General features: G+C 46.0%; 1 long non-coding RNA gene across 1 annotated transcript; it reads right to left on the bottom strand.

The window, feature by feature from the left end:
- Positions 1–1,997: 1,997 nt before the first annotated feature.
- On the bottom strand, positions 1,998–3,864 carry LOC119368005. Its single transcript, XR_005176491.1, has 4 exons — positions 3,496–3,864; positions 3,242–3,319; positions 2,351–2,590; positions 1,998–2,263 (listed from the first exon to the last, which is right to left on the bottom strand). It is a non-coding gene; the product is annotated as an uncharacterized LOC119368005 (long non-coding RNA).
- Between the last annotated feature and the right edge of the window lie 16,001 nt (positions 3,865–19,865).

Here is a 19,865-nt window from a genome sequence, read left to right as displayed (position 1 = left end):
AGATTCCCCAACCTTGTTTATAAAGGTTCAGTCGCCGCCTTCAAGGGCACCAATAGTGGAATCACGTCATCTCGCATTGTGTGAGGGCGTGAGGAGATTACGGTGGCCCTAGTGGCTTCTTGGGGAGCATTGTGCATCCACACTGCTCTAACGGAGACATACTTTCCCTCAAAAGGAAGGAACTTCGGTAACACATCCTCGTCTCCACCGTCTCCACTCTTGGTTATCTCGTGCCTTTACTTGTGCAAGCTTATTTGTATTGTTTACCTTGCTTGCTTATGTGCTAGTTGTTATTGCATCATATAGGTTGCTCACATAGTTGCATATCTAGACAACCTACTTTGATGCAAAGTTTAAATTGGTAAAGAAAAGATTAAAAAGTGTTAGTTGCCTATTCACCCCCCCCCCCTCTAGTCAACTATATCGATCCTTTCAGTCAACTAGGCATATTGATGACATGGCATAATATTAAATGAAGAAAGATATGATGGTGATACTCAATGGACTTCTGAACACTGAGAGGTCTTTTCGTTGGGCCATCGGAAAAGACGGCCACCTCTTAGTCCCTTCAGTAACATATTACGTTACCATCACACAACATTTTCTAAAAGAAAATGAGTCTACAAGCTAATAAATGGAACCATCCATGATATTATCTCTATGATACTTTGCATTATGAAGGTAGCAAGATAGACTTCATGAGAGGAGATCGAGGGACATCACACCAAAAGTTTTTGAGATTTCATGCAAGAAGGGTTGCATGGTCAATAGAGCGTTAGAAAAAAAAACTACTACCGGATCTCCATGATTAATATCCACCATGGCATGCATCTCCATTGACCATATTAGGGAATTCACCACTCTTTGGGAAAGGTTGGCTGATATCGCTCTTGCGCCCTGGTTCCGATGGTACCATCTCATGGAAGCTCATGACCAATGAAGTATACACAGTGTCCTGGGCATGCACGATGCAATTCCAGGGGCTCATTGCCACGCCTTTGTTTAAATACCGTTTGAAAGGATTGTACTCTCCCAAAGTGCAAATTCTTTGCTTGGTTGGTGATCTACAATAGTGAGTTCAAACGGCCGATAAACTTCACATAGGGAATAGCCCAATTGTAGTCTGTGAATTGCAAACAAGTTCAAGAATCAAATACACATCTTCTTGGCCAGTGTCCGTACACCATTAGAGTGTGGAATGAGACCAAATATTGGCTTGGGTGTGATGACATAACGACCAAAATGTGGACCAACATGGCTAGCTTCGGTTAGGGAGTGGTGGACCGGCACCATCCTCAAAATATCTCAACATGGTAAGGCGCTCACTTCCGTTGATGATGCTAATCTCTTGGGACGTTTGGAAGGAGCGCAACTCGAGGGTTTTCCGCAGCACCTTTGCCCCGGTGATGGTCATTGCGAGTTTGCGACAAGATCAAAGGGAAAGTTTTTTGATGCACGCGTGGGTGCTAAGCATTTGTGTAACTAGATGATTTCCCCGCACGTTGCTGCGGGACCTTTTAGTCTCTGCACATGATAATACATAAACCGAATAACTTTGCTCTCACAGTCCATACACGACCTTGAGATGAGAAATTGCAATGGACACTATACCTGGAGTATAATTGTAAAGATTGCAAAATGTGAATGATAAGATCATTTTTTTATTAAATAGAGTGATATGACATAAGTAATCTCACATGACTTCCATAAATATTAATGTGTGCAGACACTATAAAGAACAAAGTTTTTGAAATAAAGACCTTATGAAAGGTTATGTACAAATTTCCATTTTGATATACTTGATGTGCATTATGTACAAATTTCCATAGTTTCATTTTCTTTTGTCGCAAAGCATTGTCCTGAAAAGATGCATGATCTAAAAGATCTTATATTTTCTTTATAGAGTATATAGATAAGCTCGATCCATATTATTGCGTTCAACAGAATTTGCTTGCAAGAGAGTTAAATTATGGATGGAAAATTATAATCTACAATAAGAGAGTGAAAAAAAAGCTGATTTTTGTGATTAAGGGTCCCAAACGTGTTGAGTTTTTTTGTTCAGACCTTTAACAATAGGCATATTCTAAAGAAAATCATGTCAGCAAATGAAAACTTAAGAAAAATAGCTTGGAGTCCAGCAATCAGCTGATACTCCACATAAATAACATGATTTGAACTGACGTGAGCTGTGGTGCTTGATTTCCCATCTATCCTGACCACTATCCTTATGATCCGTCATTGGTATACCAGGGGAAGGAAATCCCTACAATATAATAAAGTAACACAATTGTAACTGAGTAGCAATGAGCCATATCTATCTATGTGTGGGTGTAGCAGCAAAAGTGTTCACCTGAAACAAATATGGTGTCAGTGGAAAGCTCGTTAATAATGCATCTTGAGATAGTATCGTCATCGAAGCAATGTGTTAATCCCGATGGTGAATCTCTGGTGCCAGATCTTCTTTGTATAAATGTTGAAAATAGACCGTCTCGAAGACATAGACCGGATGAGATGGAGCCTATGATGGAAGCGTTCTCATCCAGTATAAAAAAATAGTCGCTCTCTTGAATAAACTTCATGGATACTATTTCTGAAATGGGAAAGCCAAAAAAGCCATATAAACATTTACGTATGCCCGATCAGCAAGGTGGAGAAGCGCATAGTCAGCTAATCAAGAAGTATGCAATGATACAATCCTTGTAGACTTAAAAATCAATAAATGTAAATATCTCACACCTAGAAGATAACCACTAAGTCAGTTCAACATAGGCAAATTGCAGTGCAGTTGAGTACAAAACACACAAAAACACAAGTTAGCAGGGATTAATTTATTTGGTTCATAACCAAGGAAGACATGCAGATCTACGACCTACCAAGGCTAGTGAACGAAGATGACTTCGTATTACTATTCCACACATTCAGCAAACAATCTGGCCAGAGAAAATTCCTATAATAAGCTTTCCCTGAAGGTGAGCCCTATCTGAAGGTCACTCAATGTGGCATACATGCAGGTATATCCTATCACCAATTATCAGTCTATTACATTTACACCTACAGAAGGCATAGAATCTTGAATAAACAGTGGCAGTTAATCAATAGTACTACAAAACAGCTACATGGAAACAGCTAAGGCAGTCTGGAGTTCTGAAAAAAAATGCAGTTTTCCTTTCTTAGTCATTTTGCGTGTGTACAAATTCGTGCAAAAAGGAACTGAATGTGATGAACATAACAAAAATTATACCCACAATCGATGCACCATATTATACCCACAATCGATGCACCATCTGACCCCAAGCACCAACATCTGGCCCTGTTTTCCCTATGCAATCAGATAAAAGGGAAGAAACACATGTCAACAAAAAAGAGCGATTTGACATGATGATAATAAGACCTTTAGACACGATTTCTGGGTTAAGGAGAGGAATTTGAGAAAAGATAGGATGCCATTTTATAGGAGGATTTTGTTACAGAAAACATTAATAATGCACCAGTTACCAAATTTTGCCTTCACGGGCAATGGAGAAGAAAATACAATCCTTCCTTCTTGTTCTTGTAGAACTCTTCCTTTTACAGTATTGGCACGCAGATTCTTGCATCCCTCACTGGCAGCAGCAATACCTGGCCATCACACGCAGACGAGAGAAGGAAAGATACAAATCAGTAAATAGATAGATAACAGAACACCAATTTTTGGGGACTCAGGAATCCATCTGGGAGCGGGACGGATAACAGCAGCAACGGATTTCGGAGAGCGGGGCCAAGAACGGATTTGTGGCGTGGGCGTGCACCGTACGGTGGTGGAGCACCGCGCGGTGGTGCTCGGCTGGTGCTTGACGGCGTCGCACCGCCAGGTCTGCTGCTAGATTTTTTTTTGATTTTTTTTTTGAGGGCTGGTCTGCTGCTAGATTTTTTTTGTTTTGAAGGTAAACTAGGGATGTTATTCAATGTTCACGGCCTCTGGAATACAGGCAATATCTGGTAAAACCCCTAGCAACACATGGCGGCCCACCGCAAGAGACGCAACTCCGTTAACTAGCATGTGGGCCTCAAAATTATTGCATCTACTTTCAAAACAAAAAACAACAGAAGAAAAATTGTTGCTACTAACTCGAATCTCTCTAAGAATAGGAGCATAAGGTGGGGATGCTGCAGATTTGATATTAGCGATAACTTCTGCACTATCTGAAGCAATGACAAGATCTTGCATATTCAAGTCCTGGGCTAGGGCTAGTGCTTCGCTACATGCATGCGCCTCAAGACTTGCCGGGTCCGTCAGACCATCAAAGACCATTGCTGAAGCACCCAAAAAATTGCCCAACTTGTCACGACACACCACTCCCGCTGCACCTTTGTCTCCTAGGGTTGACAAGCCACCATCACAGTTAAACTTTGCAGCCTCGCCCACAGGCGGCAGCCACACTTTCATTTTCGGCTGGTTCACTCGACCTTCAGTAGCTACCGGTCGACGCGCGGTAGCTATATCTAGCTCCTCCAAAAACCTGTCGATAAAACACATAGTAGAAAGCGGACTCTGAAACTCGTTATCATGAATAGCCCTCCTTCTTGCCCACCAAATTGCCCACATGGTCACTAGAATTCTAGCTAGATCTTTTTGTGAAGTAGTCTCGAAGAGCCAGAACAGCCAGAGCCTCGCATTGTCGCTTTGATTCGAAATCACATGCTCGACCAGATCATCGTCCTCCAAGGCCCAAACACACCTTGCCATATGACAACTTAACAAAGAGTGGCGCCACGTGTCTTCCGCCGCCCCACAAATAGAGCAGGATGCCGAATCTGCCATATGCCTATCATATCGAACCGAGCCAGTTGGGATTGAAGTGTGTGCTAAACGCCACACAAATACTCTGATTTTTGACGGGATTTTTACCTTCCACATCTGGGTCCATGAGCGTTTATCAGCCTCAATGTTCGAGTGACCCGGCCGATGATCTAGCCAGTCCTCTCTCTGTGTCTTGATAGCACAAATCATCCGGTACGCTGATCTTACCGAAAAAATGCCTCGCTTATCATAATGCCAAGCCTAGAAGTCCTCCTGTTGCCTTGTGCTGAGTGGTATATTGAGGATGACCTCGACATCAACAGGGATAAAATGTTCTACTAGAGCTGGCTTATTCCATGATCGGGTGGCAGGGTTGATTAGCTCCGACACCAACTCCGGTGGATTTGTTGATCGTGCACATATAGGCCTGAGCTCAAAATCTCTCGGCAGCCAGTTGTCGGACCAAATGTTAGTAGTAGCTCCTGTGCCGATCCTCTTAATAAGTCCCAGGGACAGAACATCGCGACCCTCCAGAAGAGATCGCCAGACCTGGGAAGGTGTGTTTCCCAAAGTGGCATTCAACAGACCAGTATCCGGGAAATACCGAGCCTTCAAAACGCGAGCGCTCAAAGACCCTGGTTGCTGCATCATCCTCCATGCCTGACGAGCTAGGAGTGCCAGATTGAACAGTTCGATATCTCGAAAGCCCAGGCCACCCATATACTTGGGTTTTGACATAGTTTTCCACGACACCCAGGCCGTCTTTCTCTCGCCATTTTTACTTCCCCACCAGAACTTCCGTATCAGACTATTGATGTGCTCGCATAGACCTCGAGGTAGCTTGAAGCATGCCATCGAATATTTAGGGATGGCTTGGGCGACAGATTTGATGAGGACCTCCTTCCCGCCCGCTGACAGACACTTCTCCATCCAACCTTGCACACGTTTCCAGATTCTGTCCTTTAAATACTTGAAAGATCCTTCTTTCGTTCTTCCCACATCAGAGGGTAAACCCAAATATTTCTCAGTGAGCGCCTCGTTGTGTACCTCAAGGATAACTTTGACCGCTGCTTTGGTCAAGTCCGCTACCCCCTTGCTGAAAAAAATCGATGATTTGTCTACATTTATTCTCTGGCCCGATGCTTGACAGTAAACTCTGAGGAGACCTTTAACACGTGTAGCAGACTACTCATTTGCCTCAAAAAAGAGTAGACTATCGTCGGCAAATAGGAGGTGATTAACTAAAGGGGCTGTCGGTGCAACTGCAATACCTTGAACTCCAACTTGTGACTTGAGCAAGCAAGAAAGTCCCTCCGCTGCAAGCAGAAATAAATATGGCGAGATTGGATCTCCCTGCCTTAGCCCACGAGTCGGCCTGAAACCATCCAGACAACCACCATTAAACAAAACCGAGAAGGTGACCGAAGAGACACACCTCATTACCGTCTCCGTAGATCTAGGGCTGAACCCTAGTTTGATCATCACCGCTTTCAGATACGGCCACTCCAGGCGATCATATGCCTTCATCATATCCAGCTTAAGCGCACAAAATCTATTTCCCTTCACCCTTCTTGTTTTCATATAATGCAAACACTCGTAGGTCGTGATAAAATTGTCCGTAATGAGACGTCCTGGGACAAAGGCAGACTGCTCTTCGGAGATGATATCGGGGAGAAATAATTTCAGCCGATTAGCTAAGACCTTTGACGCAATCTTGTAGATTACGTTACAGAGACTTATAGGGCGAAATTGTCCTAAAACTTTTGGACCGGAGATCTTGGGAATTAATACGATGAACGTGGTGTTTATCTCCTCCGGGGAATCAACTCCATCAAGCACTCGGATGATCATCCTAGTAACCTCATCACCGCACAAATCCCAGTGTTTCTGGAAAAAATGCGCGGGAAAACCGTCTGGGCCAGGTGCCTTGGTTGGGAACATCTGAAACAGGGCATCTTTTACCTCCTCCTTGCTATAATCTGCGTTAAGACGAGCATTCATATTTCCATCCACACGAACAGGAATGTGAGACAAAACTTCCTCCATACCAATCGTGCCCTCCGATGAATACAAGTTTTTATAAAACTCTGTGGCCATACCTGCCAGCTCGCTCGGGTCAGTGCACGCCGTTCCATCAGCTCATTCCAGTTGGACGATCCTATTTTTTGCCCACCGAGCACTTGCTTTCCGCTGAAAAAATTTCGTGTTGCTATCTCCTTCAGCCAGCCACATGATACGAGTGCGTTGTTTTGCCATGATCTCCTCCCTGTACGATAACTCAATCAAGCGATCCATAACCTTTGCTTCTTCCCGTCCAGGGCCCGTCCGCAATGGATCAGCTCTAAGCTCAGCAAGCTGGCGGCGCAACTCCCTCATCTCCTGCCGTACAGATCCAAATGTCCTCTTACTCCACCTTAACATTGATGCTGAAACATTGTTGAGCTTATTTGCCAAGTCAGCTAGATTTGACGCCGGGCCGTTTCCATTCCAGGCTTCGTCTACCACGTCGCGAAAGCGGTCGTCAGTCTCCCAAGCACACTCGTACCGGAATGGTTCTCTCCCAACCATCCATTGGCTACCCATCTCTGTGTCCGTCCTGAGTAGGATCGGACAATGATCGCTTTTGGCTGTTGTCAGATGTTCTAGTGTTGCAAAAGGGAAAAGTAAGGACCATCTCGGCGAGGCCAGCGCTCGGTCAAGCCAGACCCTGCAGTTTTGACCACCTGACACTCGCTTCTCAAATGTCCAGTCAAGACCCAAATATCCAATATCCGCCAAGCCACAAACATCCACCGCATCTCTGAACCCATCCATTTGTGCACTATCCCGTGTGTTCGGTCCCATCTATTCCTCCTGGCGAAGTATTTCATTGAAGTCGCCGATACATAACCACGGCAAGGTACTCTCCCCCCTCAGCCTCTTCATAGTTTCCCAAGTTTTATACCGCATGCTCCTGTTCGCCTCCCCATAGAAACATGTGAGCCTCCAATGCTCCGAACCCGGGCTCAACACCCAGGAGTCAATGTGATACTGCGAAAAGTTTTTTATTACAAGATTAACATCTGACTTCCAAAAAATACCAAGACCTTCACTCCTATCACTGCTAGCTACTGCAAAACTATTTTGAAAACCTAATGACACCGCCAAACCCTCCACTCAATTCTTTGCAATCTGCGTCTCCACAACACAAAGAACCGACGGCGCACTATCCTCCACTAGAGCACGAAGCTCGTTAACTATCGCAGGGTCGCCAATACCGCGACAGTTCCAACATAAGGTCCGCATCAGGCTTGGCGGTCCTCCTCTAGGGAGGCCGCCTTGTCCATGAGCTCCATATCTTCGCCTTCTTCACCCTCCTGTCTCCTCTTCTTCACGATGTGAATCTTCTCCGGTGTAGTGACCACTGTATTGATCGGCATAGACGAAGACGCCCCCTCGATCATCATTACGGTGTCCGCAACCTTGCCTGCCAGAGACAGCTGTTGTCCTCTAATATTTATTGAACCATCAGCCGCCACTAATCGTTTCTGAGCTCCCTTCTCTCCTTCCTCTCCCATATTCTCCCTTCTCGCCTGCACCTCCATCTGCTACGGCCCGTGCGTATACAATCCTCCCACACCGCCCCTCCCCCGACCCCCTGGAGGGACTCTACCACCTCGTCCCCTTGCTCCTCTTCCACCATCGCCTCCTCGGCCTCTCCCATTGTCTCCTCTTCCTGCACCTCCATATGGTTGAGCCGCTGGCATCTCCGGCTCCCACAGCAGCCACTCACCCCACTCGAACGACTCAGGATCATGTACACCGTCGCCGCACTCATCAGCCAAGTGACCCATTCGGCCGCAGGCAAAGCAGAAATCTGGAAGCTTTTCGTAGTACACGCTGAACTTTTTGTGTTCCTTTAGGGTGATCTGAACAAACCTGACCAAAGGCTCATTAACATCAACAAATACTCTGGCTCGTAGCGTGCTTGACGGATTCATTCTGCCCTCATTCACCACAACAGTAAACGGAGGATCTCCCACCTTTGCTGCTACCTTCTCCGCCAACTCCCTTCTTCTAGTAAGGCCATCAGGCAGACCCTTGACACGAGCCCACAACGGTACCTTGTTTAGTTTATAGCCCTTGACATCGGAAAATCCGTCATACTCCTGGATCACCACAGGCGCCCGTCGGAACAGCCACGGCCCCCCCTCCATGATCTTCCTCCAATCACCCAAGCAGTGGCACTGAACAAGGAACAAATTGGGCCCCTTGATATTGAAAGTCACGCCCTGCGCCGCCGACCGTGCATTACGCATCTGTGTCAAGAGCGCCGCATGACTGAGCGGCTTGGTCGTATGAACCCGGAACAAGGCTAACCAGCGGACATCTTTGATCAAATCTTCCACCTCCTCTGAGAAATCTAGATCCTCCTCTTCCTTCCCATGCAACTTCATCCCGGCGAACTGATCATCAAGATCAGGCCCTGGCCCATAATACGAGCCATACTCATCCTCCCCTCCTTCCGATGCACTCCTCCTAGCCTGGGAGTTGTGGCTTCCCCCATCCGCCATCGAGTTGTCTTGGCTTCCAACTTCCCTGACCCCATCATGAACTCCAGATCTGGTCGCCCCCTCCAGCCCTAACCCTACTTCCTCCTCCGACTCTTCCCCCTGCCCCCCTGTCGTCTGACGCGTTGGATCTGCCATGCAAGCGAGCGAGCGCTGCGAGAAGTGGTAGATCTCACCGGCGACCGGAGGAAACCGGCGATCGGCGAGAGTTCGCCAGAGGAGCAGTGGAACCCTAGAACCTAGGGGGAAAATAGCTGACATGGGATCTGCTGGTAGATAAGAGTAAGAGATGTGAAGAGATTGACCGATGGGCTTCTGTTGGGCCTCTCTTTATCAATTATTACACCGACTCGTCCTCTACCACAGAGGCCTCTTCGGTTACCAGAGACTCGCATGATTTTTTTAAGAATTGCTGACGTGGTAAGGTGCACAAAGATAAATAAAAGTAATTGCTGAAGTGGCAAAGCTGCTGAGGTGGATAGGCTGCATGTTAAGAGAAATAGGATAGTGGGGATGAACTATTTAGTTATTATAGATTTAGTGCCGTATGAATACTAGTAGTAATTTCCCACATCTTTCCGGCCTTTTCCTTGGGGGAAACGATTGTATCCGGCGCACCGGCCAAAACTTCAGCCGGTCACGCACGGACCGTACAATACAACGCGATTAAACGTTTCCATCGCACGCGCGCTACCACATGACGCACCTGTTGGGTGGGTCTACATGAAGGAAATATGCCCTAGAGGCAATAATAAAGTTATTATTTATTTCCTCATATCATGATAAATGTTTATTATTCATGCTAGAATTGTATTAACCGGAAACATGATACATGTGTGAATACATAGACAAACATAGTGTCACTAGTATGCCTCTACTTGACTAGCTCATTAATCAAAGATAGTTATGTTTTCTAACCATAGACATGTGTTGTCATTTGATTAATGGGATCACATCATTAGGAGAATGTTGTGATTGACTTGACCCATTCCGTTAGCTTAGCACTTGATTGTTTAGTATGTTGTTATTGCTTTCTTCATGACTTATACAAAGTTCCGACAACTATGAGATTGTGCAACTCCCGTTTACCGGAGGAACACTTTGTGTGCTACCAAACGTCACAACGTAACTGGGTGATTATAAAGGTGCTCTACAGGTGTCTCCAAAGGTACATGTTGAGTTGGCATAATTCGAGATTAGGTTTTGTCACTCCGATTGTCGGAGAGGTATCTCTGGGCCCTCTCGGTAATACTCATCACTTAAGCCTTGCAAGCATTGTAACTAATGAGTTAGTTATGAAATGATGTATTACGTAACGAGTAAAGAGACTTGCCGGTAACGAGATTGAACTAGGTATTGGATACCGATGATCGAATCTCGGGCAAGTAACATACCGATGACAAAGGGAACAACGTATGTTGTTATGCGGTTTGACCGATAAAGATCTTCGTAGAATATGTAGGAACCAATATGAACATCCAGGTTCCACTATTGGTTATTGACCGAGAATAGTTCTAGGTCATGTCTACATAGTTCTCGAACCCGTAGGGTCCGCACGCTTAACGTTATGATGACAGTTTTATTATGAGTTTATATGTTTTGATGTACCGAAGTTTGTTCGGAGTCTCGGATGTGATCACGGACATGACGAGGAGTCTCGAAATGGTCGAGACATAAAGATTGATATATTGGACGACTATATTCGGACATCGGAAGTGTTCCGGGTGATTTCGGAGAAAACCGGAGTGCCGGAGGGTTACCGGAACCCCCCCGGGAGAGTTAATGGGCCACATGGGCCTTAGTGGGAAGAGAGAGGGGCGGCCAGGGTGGGGGCGGCACCCCCCTCTTTCCTCCCCCCTCTCCCCCTTCCTTTCCCCCTCCTAGTAGGAGTAGGAAAGGGGGAGTCCTACTCCTACTAGGAGGAGGACTCCTACTAGGAGGAGGAGGACTCCTCCTTGGCGCGCCCCAAGGGGCCGGCTGGCCTCCCCCTTGCTCCTTTATATACGGGGGCAGGGGGGCACCCTAGGACACACAAGTTGATCTAAGGATCGTTCCTTAGCCATGTGCGGTGCCCCCCTCCACCATATTCCACCTCGGTCATATCGTTGCGGAGTTTAGGCGAAGCCCTGCGCCGGTAGAACATCATCATCGTCACCACGCCGTCGTGCTGACGGAACTCATCCCTGATGCTTTGCTGGATTGGAGCCCGGGGAACGTCATCGAGCTGAACGTGTGCTGAACACGGAGGTGCCGTACGTTCGGTACTTGGATCGGTCGAGTCATGAAGACGTACGACTACATCAACCGTGTTGTGATAACGCTTCCGCTTACGGTCTACGAGGGTACATGGACAACACTCTCCCCTCTCGTTGCTATGCCATCACCATGATCTTGCATGTGCGTAGGAAATTTTTTGAAATTACTACGTTCCCCAACAGTGGTATCAGAGCCAGGTTTTATGCGTAGATGTCATATGCATGAGTAGAACACAAGTGAGTTGTGGGCGATACAAGTCATACTGCTTACCAGCATGTCATACTTTGGTTCGGCGGTATTGTGAGATGAAGCGGCCCGGACCGACATTGCGCGTATGCTTACGCGAGACTGGTTTCACCGTTGCAAGCACTCGTGCTTAAAGGTGACTGGCGGGTGTCTGTCTCTCTCACTTTAGCTGAATCGAGTGTGGCTACGCCCGGTCCTTGCGAAGGTTAAAACAACACTAACTTGACGAACTATCGTTGTGGTTTTGATGCGTAGGTAAGAACGGTTCTTGCTAAGCCCGTAGCAGCCACGTAAAATTTGCAACAACAAAGTAGAGGATGTCTAACTTGTTTTTGCAGGGCATGTTGTGATGTGATATGGTCAAGACGTGATGCTATATTTTATTGTATGAGATGATCATGTTTTGTGACCGAAGTTATCGGCAACTGGCAGGAGCCATATGGTTGTCGCTTTATTGTATGAAATGCAAACGCCCTGTAATTGCTTTACTTTATCACTAAGCGGTAGTGATAGTCGTAGAAGCAATAGATGGTGTAACGACAACGATGCTACGATGGAGATCAAGGTGTCGCGCCGGTGATGATGGTGATCACGACGGTGCTTCGAAGATGGAGATCACAAGCACAAGATGATGATGGCCATATCATATCACTTATATTGATTGCATGTGATGTTTATCCTTTATGCATCTTATCTTGCTTTGATTGACGGTAGCATTTTAAGATGATCTCTCACTAAAAATTATCAAGAAGTGTTCTCCCTGAATATGCACCGTTGCCAAAGTTCGTCGTGCCCAGACACCACGTGATGATCGGGTGTGATAAGCTCTACGTCCATCTACAACGGGTGCAAGCCAGTTTTGCACACGCAGAATATTCAGGTTATACTTGACGAGCCTAGCATATGCAGATATGGCCTCGGAACACAGAGAACGAAAGGTCGAGCGTGAATCATATAGTAGATATGATCAACATAGTGATGTTCACCATTGAAAACTACTCCATCTCACGTGATGATCGGTTATGGTTTAGTTGATTTGGATCACGTAATCACTTATATGACTAGAGAGATATCTATCTAAGTGGGAGTTCTTAAGTAATATGATTAATTGAACTTAAATTTATCATGAACTTAGTACCTGATAGTATTTTGCTTGTCTATGTTTGTTGTAGATAGATGGCTCGTGTTGTTGTTCAGTTGAATTTTAATGCGTTCCTTGAGAAAGCAAAGTTGAAAGATGATGGTAGCAATTACACGGACTGGGTCCGTAACTTGAGGATTATCCTCATTGCTGCACAGAAGAATTACGTCCTGGAAGCACCGCTGGGTGCCAGGCCAGCTGCAGGTGCAACACCAGATGTTGTGAACGTCTGGCAGAGCAAAGCTGATGACTACTCTATAGTTCAGTGTGCCATGCTTTACGGCTTAGAACTGGGTCTTCAATGACGTTTTGAACGTCATGGAGCATATGAGATGTTCCAGGAGTTGAAGTTAATATTTCAAGCAAATGCCCGGATTGAGAGATATGAAGTCTCCAATAAGTTCTACAGCTGCAAGATGGAGGAGAATAGTTCTGTTAGTGAGCATATACTCAAAATATCTGGGTATAATAATCACTTGATTCAACTGGGAGTTAATCTTCCTGATGATAGCGTCATTGACAGAATTCTCCAATCACTGCCACCAAGCTACAAGAGCTTCGTGATGAACTATAATATGCAAGGGATGAACAAGACAATTCCCGAGCTCTTCGTAATGCTAAAGGCTGCGGAGGTAGAAATCAAGAAGGAGCATCAAGTGTTGATGGTTAACAAGACCACTAGTTTCAAGAAAAAGGGCAAAGGAAAGTAGAAAGGGAACTTCAAGAAGAACAGCAAGCAAGTTGTTGCTCAAGAGAAGAAACCCAAGTCTGGACCTAAGCCTGAAACTGAGTGCTTCTACTGCAAGCAAACTGGTCACTGGAAGCGGAACTGCCCCAAGTATTTGGCGGATAAGAAGGATGGCAAAGTGAACAAAGTTATATGTGATATACATGTTATTGATGTGTACCTAACTAGAGATCGTAGTAGCACCTGGGTATTTGATACTGGTTCTGTTGCTAATATTTGCAACTCGAAACAGGGACTACGGAATAAGCGAGCACTGGCCAAGGATGAGGTGACGATGCGCGTGGGAAACGATTCCAAAGTCGATGTGATCGCGGTCGGCATGCTACCTCTACATCTACCTTCAGGATTAGTCTTAGACCTGAATAATTGTTATTTGGTGCCAGCGTTGAGCATGAACATTATATCTGGATCTTGTTTGATGCGAGACGGTTATTCATTTAAATCAGAGAATAATGGTTGTTCTATTTATATGAGTAATATCTTTTATGGTCATGCACCCTTGAAGAGTGGTCTATTTTTATTGAATCTTGATAGTAGTGATACACATATTCATAATGTCCAAGCCAAAAGATGCAGAGTTGATAATGATAGTGCAACTTATTTGTGGCACTGCCGTTTAGGTCATATCGATGTAAAGCGCATGAAGAAACTCCATACTGATGGACTTTTGGAATCACTTGATTATGAATCACTTGGTACTTGCGAACCGTGCCTCATGGGCAAGATGAATAAAACACCGTTCTCCGGTACTATGGAGAGAGCAACAGATTTGTTGGAAATCATACATACAGATGTATGTGGACCGATGAATATTGAAACTCGTGGCGGATATCGTTATTTTCTCACCTTCACAGATGATTTGAGCAGATATGGGTATATCTACTTAATGAAACACAAGTCTGAAACATTTGAAAAGTTCAAAGAATTTCAGAGTGAAGTAGAAAATCATCGTAACAAGAAAATTAAGTTTCTACGATCTGATCGTGGAGGAGAATATTTGAGTTATGAGTTTGGTTTACATTTGAAACAATGCGGAATAGTTTCGCAACTCACGCCACCCGGAACACCACAACGTAATGGTGTGTCTGAACGTCGTAATCGTACTTTACTAGATATGGTGCGATCTATGATGTCTCTTACTGATTTACCGCTATCATTTTGGGGTTATGCTTTAGAGACGGCTGCATTCACACTGAATAGGGCACCATCAAAATCCGTTGAGACGACGCCTTATGAGCTATGGTCTGGCAAGAAACCAAAGTTGTCGTTTCTTAAAGTTTGGGGCTGCGATGCTTATGTGAAGAAACTTCAACCAGATAAGCTCGAACCCAAATCGGAGAAATGTGTCTTCATAGGATACCCAAAAGAGACTGTTGGGTACACCTTCTATCACAGATCCGAAGGCAAGACATTTGTTGCTAAGAATGGATCCTTTCTAGAAAAAGAGTTTCTCTCGAAAGAAGTGAGTGGGAGGAAAGTAGAACTTGATGAGATAACTATGTCTGCTCCCTCATTGGAAAGTAGTTCATCACAGAAATCAGTTCCTGTGACAACTACACCAATTAGTGAGGAAGATAATGATATTGATCATGAAACTTCAGATCAAGTTTCTACTGAACCTCGTAGGTCTACCAGAATAAAATCTGCACCAGAGTGGTACGGTAATCCTATTCTGGAAGTCATGTTACTTGACCATGATGAACCTACGAACTATGAGGAAGCGATGATGAGCCCAGATTCCGCAAAATGGCTAGAAGCCATGAAATCTGAGATGGGATCCATGTATGAAAACAAAGTATGGACTTTGGTTGACTTGCCCGATGATCGGCAAACCATTGAGAATAAATGGATCTTTAAGAAGAAGACTGACGCTGACGGTAATGTAACTATCTATAAAGCTCGACTTGTTGCGAAAGGTTTTCGACAAGTTCAAGGGGTTGACTACGATGAGACTTTCTCACCCGTAGCGATGCTTAAGTCTGTCCGAATCATGTTAGCGATTGCCGCATTTTATGATTATGAAATTTGGCTGATGGATGTCAAAACCGCATTTCTGAATGGATTTCTGGAAGAAGAGTTGTATATGATGCAACCGGAAGGTTTTGTCGATCCTAAGGGAGCTAACAAAGTGTGCAAGCTCCAGCGATCAATCTATGGTCTGGTGCAAGCCTCTCGGAGTTGGAATAAACGCTTTGATTGTGTGATCAAAGCATATGGTTTTATACAGACTTTTGGAGAAGCCTGTATTTATAAGAAAGTGAGTGGGAGCTCTGTAGCATTTCTAATATTATATGTGGATGACATATTGTTGATTGGAAATGATATAGAATTTCTGAATGGCATAAAAGGATACTTGAATAAAAGTTTTTCAATGAAAGACCTCGGTGAAGCTGCTTACATATTGGGCATTAAGATCTATAGAGATAGATCAAGACGCTTGATTGGACTTTCACAATGCATGTACCTTGATAAAGTGTTGAAAAAGTTCAATATGGATCAGGCGAAGAAAGGGTTCTTGCCTGTATTACAAGGTATAAAGTTGAGTAAGACTCAATGCTCGACCACTGCAGAAGATAGAGAGAAAATGAAAGGAGTTCCCTATGCTTCAGCCATAGGCTCTATCATGTATGCAATGCTATGTACCAGACCTGATGTGTGCCTTGCTATTAGTTTGGCAGGGAGGTACCAAAGTAATCCAGGAGTGGGTCACTGGACGGCGGTCAAGAACATCCTGAAATACCTGAAAAGGACTAAGGATATGTTTCTCGTATATGGAGGTGACAAAGAGCTAGTCGTAAATGGTTACGTCGATGCAAGCTTTGACACTGATCCGGACGATTCTAAATCGCAAACCGGATACGTATTTTTGTTAAACGGTGGAGCTGTAAGTTGGTGCAGTTCTAAACAAAGCGTCGTGGCGGGATCTACATGTGAAGCGGAGTACATAGCTGCTTCGGAAGCAGCAAATGAAGGAGTCTGGATAAAGGAGTTCATTTCCGATCTAGGTGTTATAACTAGTGCATCGGGACCAATGAAGATCTTCTGTGAAAATACTGGTGCAATTGCCTTGGCAAAGGAATCCAGATTTCACAAGAGGACCAAGCACATCAAGAGATGCTTCAATTCCATTCGGGACCAAGTCCAAGTGGGAGACATAGAGATTTGCAAAATACATACGGATCTGAATGTTGCAGACCCGTTGACTAGGCCTCTCTCATGAGCAAAACATGATCAGCACCAAGACTCCATGGGTGTTAGAATCATTACTATGTAATCTAGATTATTGACTCTAGTGCAAGTGGGAGACTGAAGGAAATATTCCCTAGAGGCAATAATAAAGTTATTATTTATTTCCTCATATCATGATAAATGTTTATTATTCATGCTAGAATTGTATTAACCGGAAACATGATACATGTGTGAATACATAGACAAACATAGTGTCACTAGTATGCCTCTACTTGACTAGCTCATTAATCAAAGATGGTTATGTTTCCTAACCATAGACATGTGTTGTCATTTGATTAATGGGATCACATCATTAGGAGAATGTTGTGATTGACTTGACCCATTCTGTTAGCTTAGCACTTGATCGTTTAGTATGTTGCTATTGCTTTCTTCATGACTTATACAAAGTTCCGACAACTATGAGATTGTGCAACTCCCGTTTACCAGAGGAACACTTTGTGTGCTACCAAACGTCACAACGTAACTGGGTGATTATAAAGGTGCTCCACAGGTGTCTCCAAAGGTACATGTTGAGTTGGCATAATTCGAGATTAGGTTTTGTCACTCTGATTGTCGGAGAGGTATCTCTAGGCCCTCTCGGTAATACTCATCACTTAAGCCTTGCAAGCATTGTAACTAATGAGTTAGTTATGAAATGATGTATTACGTAACGAGTAAAGAGACTTGCCGGTAACGAGATTGAACTAGGTATTGGATACCGACGATCGAATCTCGGGCAAGTAACATACCGATGACAAATGGAACAACGTATGTTGTTATGCGGTTTGACCGATAAAGATCTTCGTAGAATATGTAGGAACCAATATGAACATCCAGGTTCCACTATTGGTTATTGACCGAGAATAGTTCTAGGTCATGTCTACATAGTTCTCGAACCCGTAGGGTCCGCACGCTTAACGTTACGATGACAGTTTTATTATGAGTTTATAAGTTTTGATGTACCGAAGTTTGTTCGGAGTCCCGGATGTGATCACGGTCATGACGAGGAGTCTCGAAATGGTCGAGACATAAAGATTGATATATTGGACGACTATATTCGGACACCGAAAGTGTTCCGGGTGATTTCGGAGAAAACCGGAGTGCCGGAGGGTTACCGGAACCCCCCCGGGAGAGTTAATGGGCCACATGGGCCTTAGTGGGAAGAGAGAGGGGCGGCCAGGGTGGGCCGCGCGCCCCCTCTCCCTCTGGTCCGAATTGGACTAGGAGGGGGGGCGGCGCCCCCCTCTTTCCTTCCCCCTCTCCCCCTTCCTTTCCCCCTCCTAGTAGGAGTAGGAAAGGGGGAGTCCTACTCCTACTAGGAGGAGGACTCCTCCTCCTTGGCGCGCCCCAAGGGGCCGGCCGGCCTCCCCCCTTGCTCCTTTATATACGGGGGCAGGGGGGCACCCTAGGACACACAAGTTGATCTACGGGTCGTTCCTTAGCCGTGTGCGGTGCCCCCCTCCACCATATTCCACCTCGGCCATATCGTCGCGGAGTTTAGGCGAAGCCCTGCGCCGGTAGAACATCATCATCGTCACCATGCCGTCGTGCTGACGGAACTCATCCCCGACGCTTTGCTGGATTGGAGCCCGGGGAACGTCATCGAGCTAAACGTGTGCTGAACACGGAGGTGTCGTACGTTCGGTACTTGGATCGGTCGAGTCGTGAAGACGTACGACTACATCAACCGCGTTGTGATAACGCTTCCGCTTACGGTCTACGAGGGTACGTGGACAACACTCTCCCCTCTCGTTGCTATGCCATCACCATGATCTTGCATGTGCGTAGGAAATTTTTTGAAATTACTACGTTCCCCAACACTACGCAGCCACGCCAGCTTCCCTTATCCCTTCGCAAGTTGTCTCCTCCACCGCTCTTTCTTCTTCCTCGTCCCTGCCACCGCTGTTCCCTTTTCTTCTTCCCCATGTCTGCCGCCACCTCTGCTTCCTGCTGCAGTCACCTCTGGCGCCGCACTGGGCGAGCGCGCTGCGACGAGTCTCCTCCCCAGGAGACGCCCAGCGCCAGGAGCTGGGACCACGCGTTGCAAGTGCTGCAAGCACAGTTTGTTGAGCTAGAGCGACGCCGGCGGCATGTTACAAACTGGCTACACCGACGAGCTGAGAACGACGCACGCTACCAGCGGTGCTGCAACCGTTGATGCAATATGCTGGAAACTGCCGGCAGAGGAGCTGCAACCAGAAACGCCAGGAGCTGGAACCAGCGCGTGCCATACTGGAATCGATACACGCCCGAGCTGGGACCGTGTTCTGGTGATGCTGGAACCATATTCCAGAGATGCTGGAACGGCAGGTCGAGGATGCTTCAAAGCTCCAGGCCGACGGGAGAAATGCTGGAACCAGCATACAAAAATGCTGGAACCAACATCTACCAAAGCTACATCGGAAGCAATGGTGCTATGCCCGACGAACGTTTTTTTTGCTGGAACCGGCTACTTGCGGAGCTGCAAGCACGGGGTGCGGATGCTGGAACCATTACTGAGGAAAGCTGGAACCGGTGTTTTTTTTTGCTTCAATCGATGAAGCGGTGTTGAAGACGACGACGGGTGCTGCCGCGGTGGGCTGCAACCAGCAGCAGCAAAAGCTACATCCGACATTTGTTTTTTCTCCAATGGTTATATGGGCGAATCAGAGACCCAGGAGGCGACGGCGAGAGGGCAGTGCATGATGCCCCTGTGCGTTGAGTGTTGATGGCGAGGGTGGCGGGGCGACGCAAGGCCTGTGCTGCAACCACGAGGGGTGGAGAGCTGCAATCATGGCTAGGCGGCGCAACCCAGAGCAGCGTCGCGTCCATGGCCATGAGCTGCACGTTGAGGCGGCCATGGCGAGGAAGCAAACGGTGACAGTGAGGCTGCACACCGTCAGCGACGAGGGGGCGCATCCATGGCGCGGAGCGGGG

Source organism: Triticum dicoccoides, chromosome 2B, assembly GCF_002162155.2.
Source record: "Triticum dicoccoides isolate Atlit2015 ecotype Zavitan chromosome 2B, WEW_v2.0, whole genome shotgun sequence".
Lineage (NCBI taxonomy): Eukaryota > Viridiplantae > Streptophyta > Magnoliopsida > Poales > Poaceae > Triticum > Triticum dicoccoides.
This window is presented reverse-complemented; position numbering and strand designations above follow the sequence as displayed.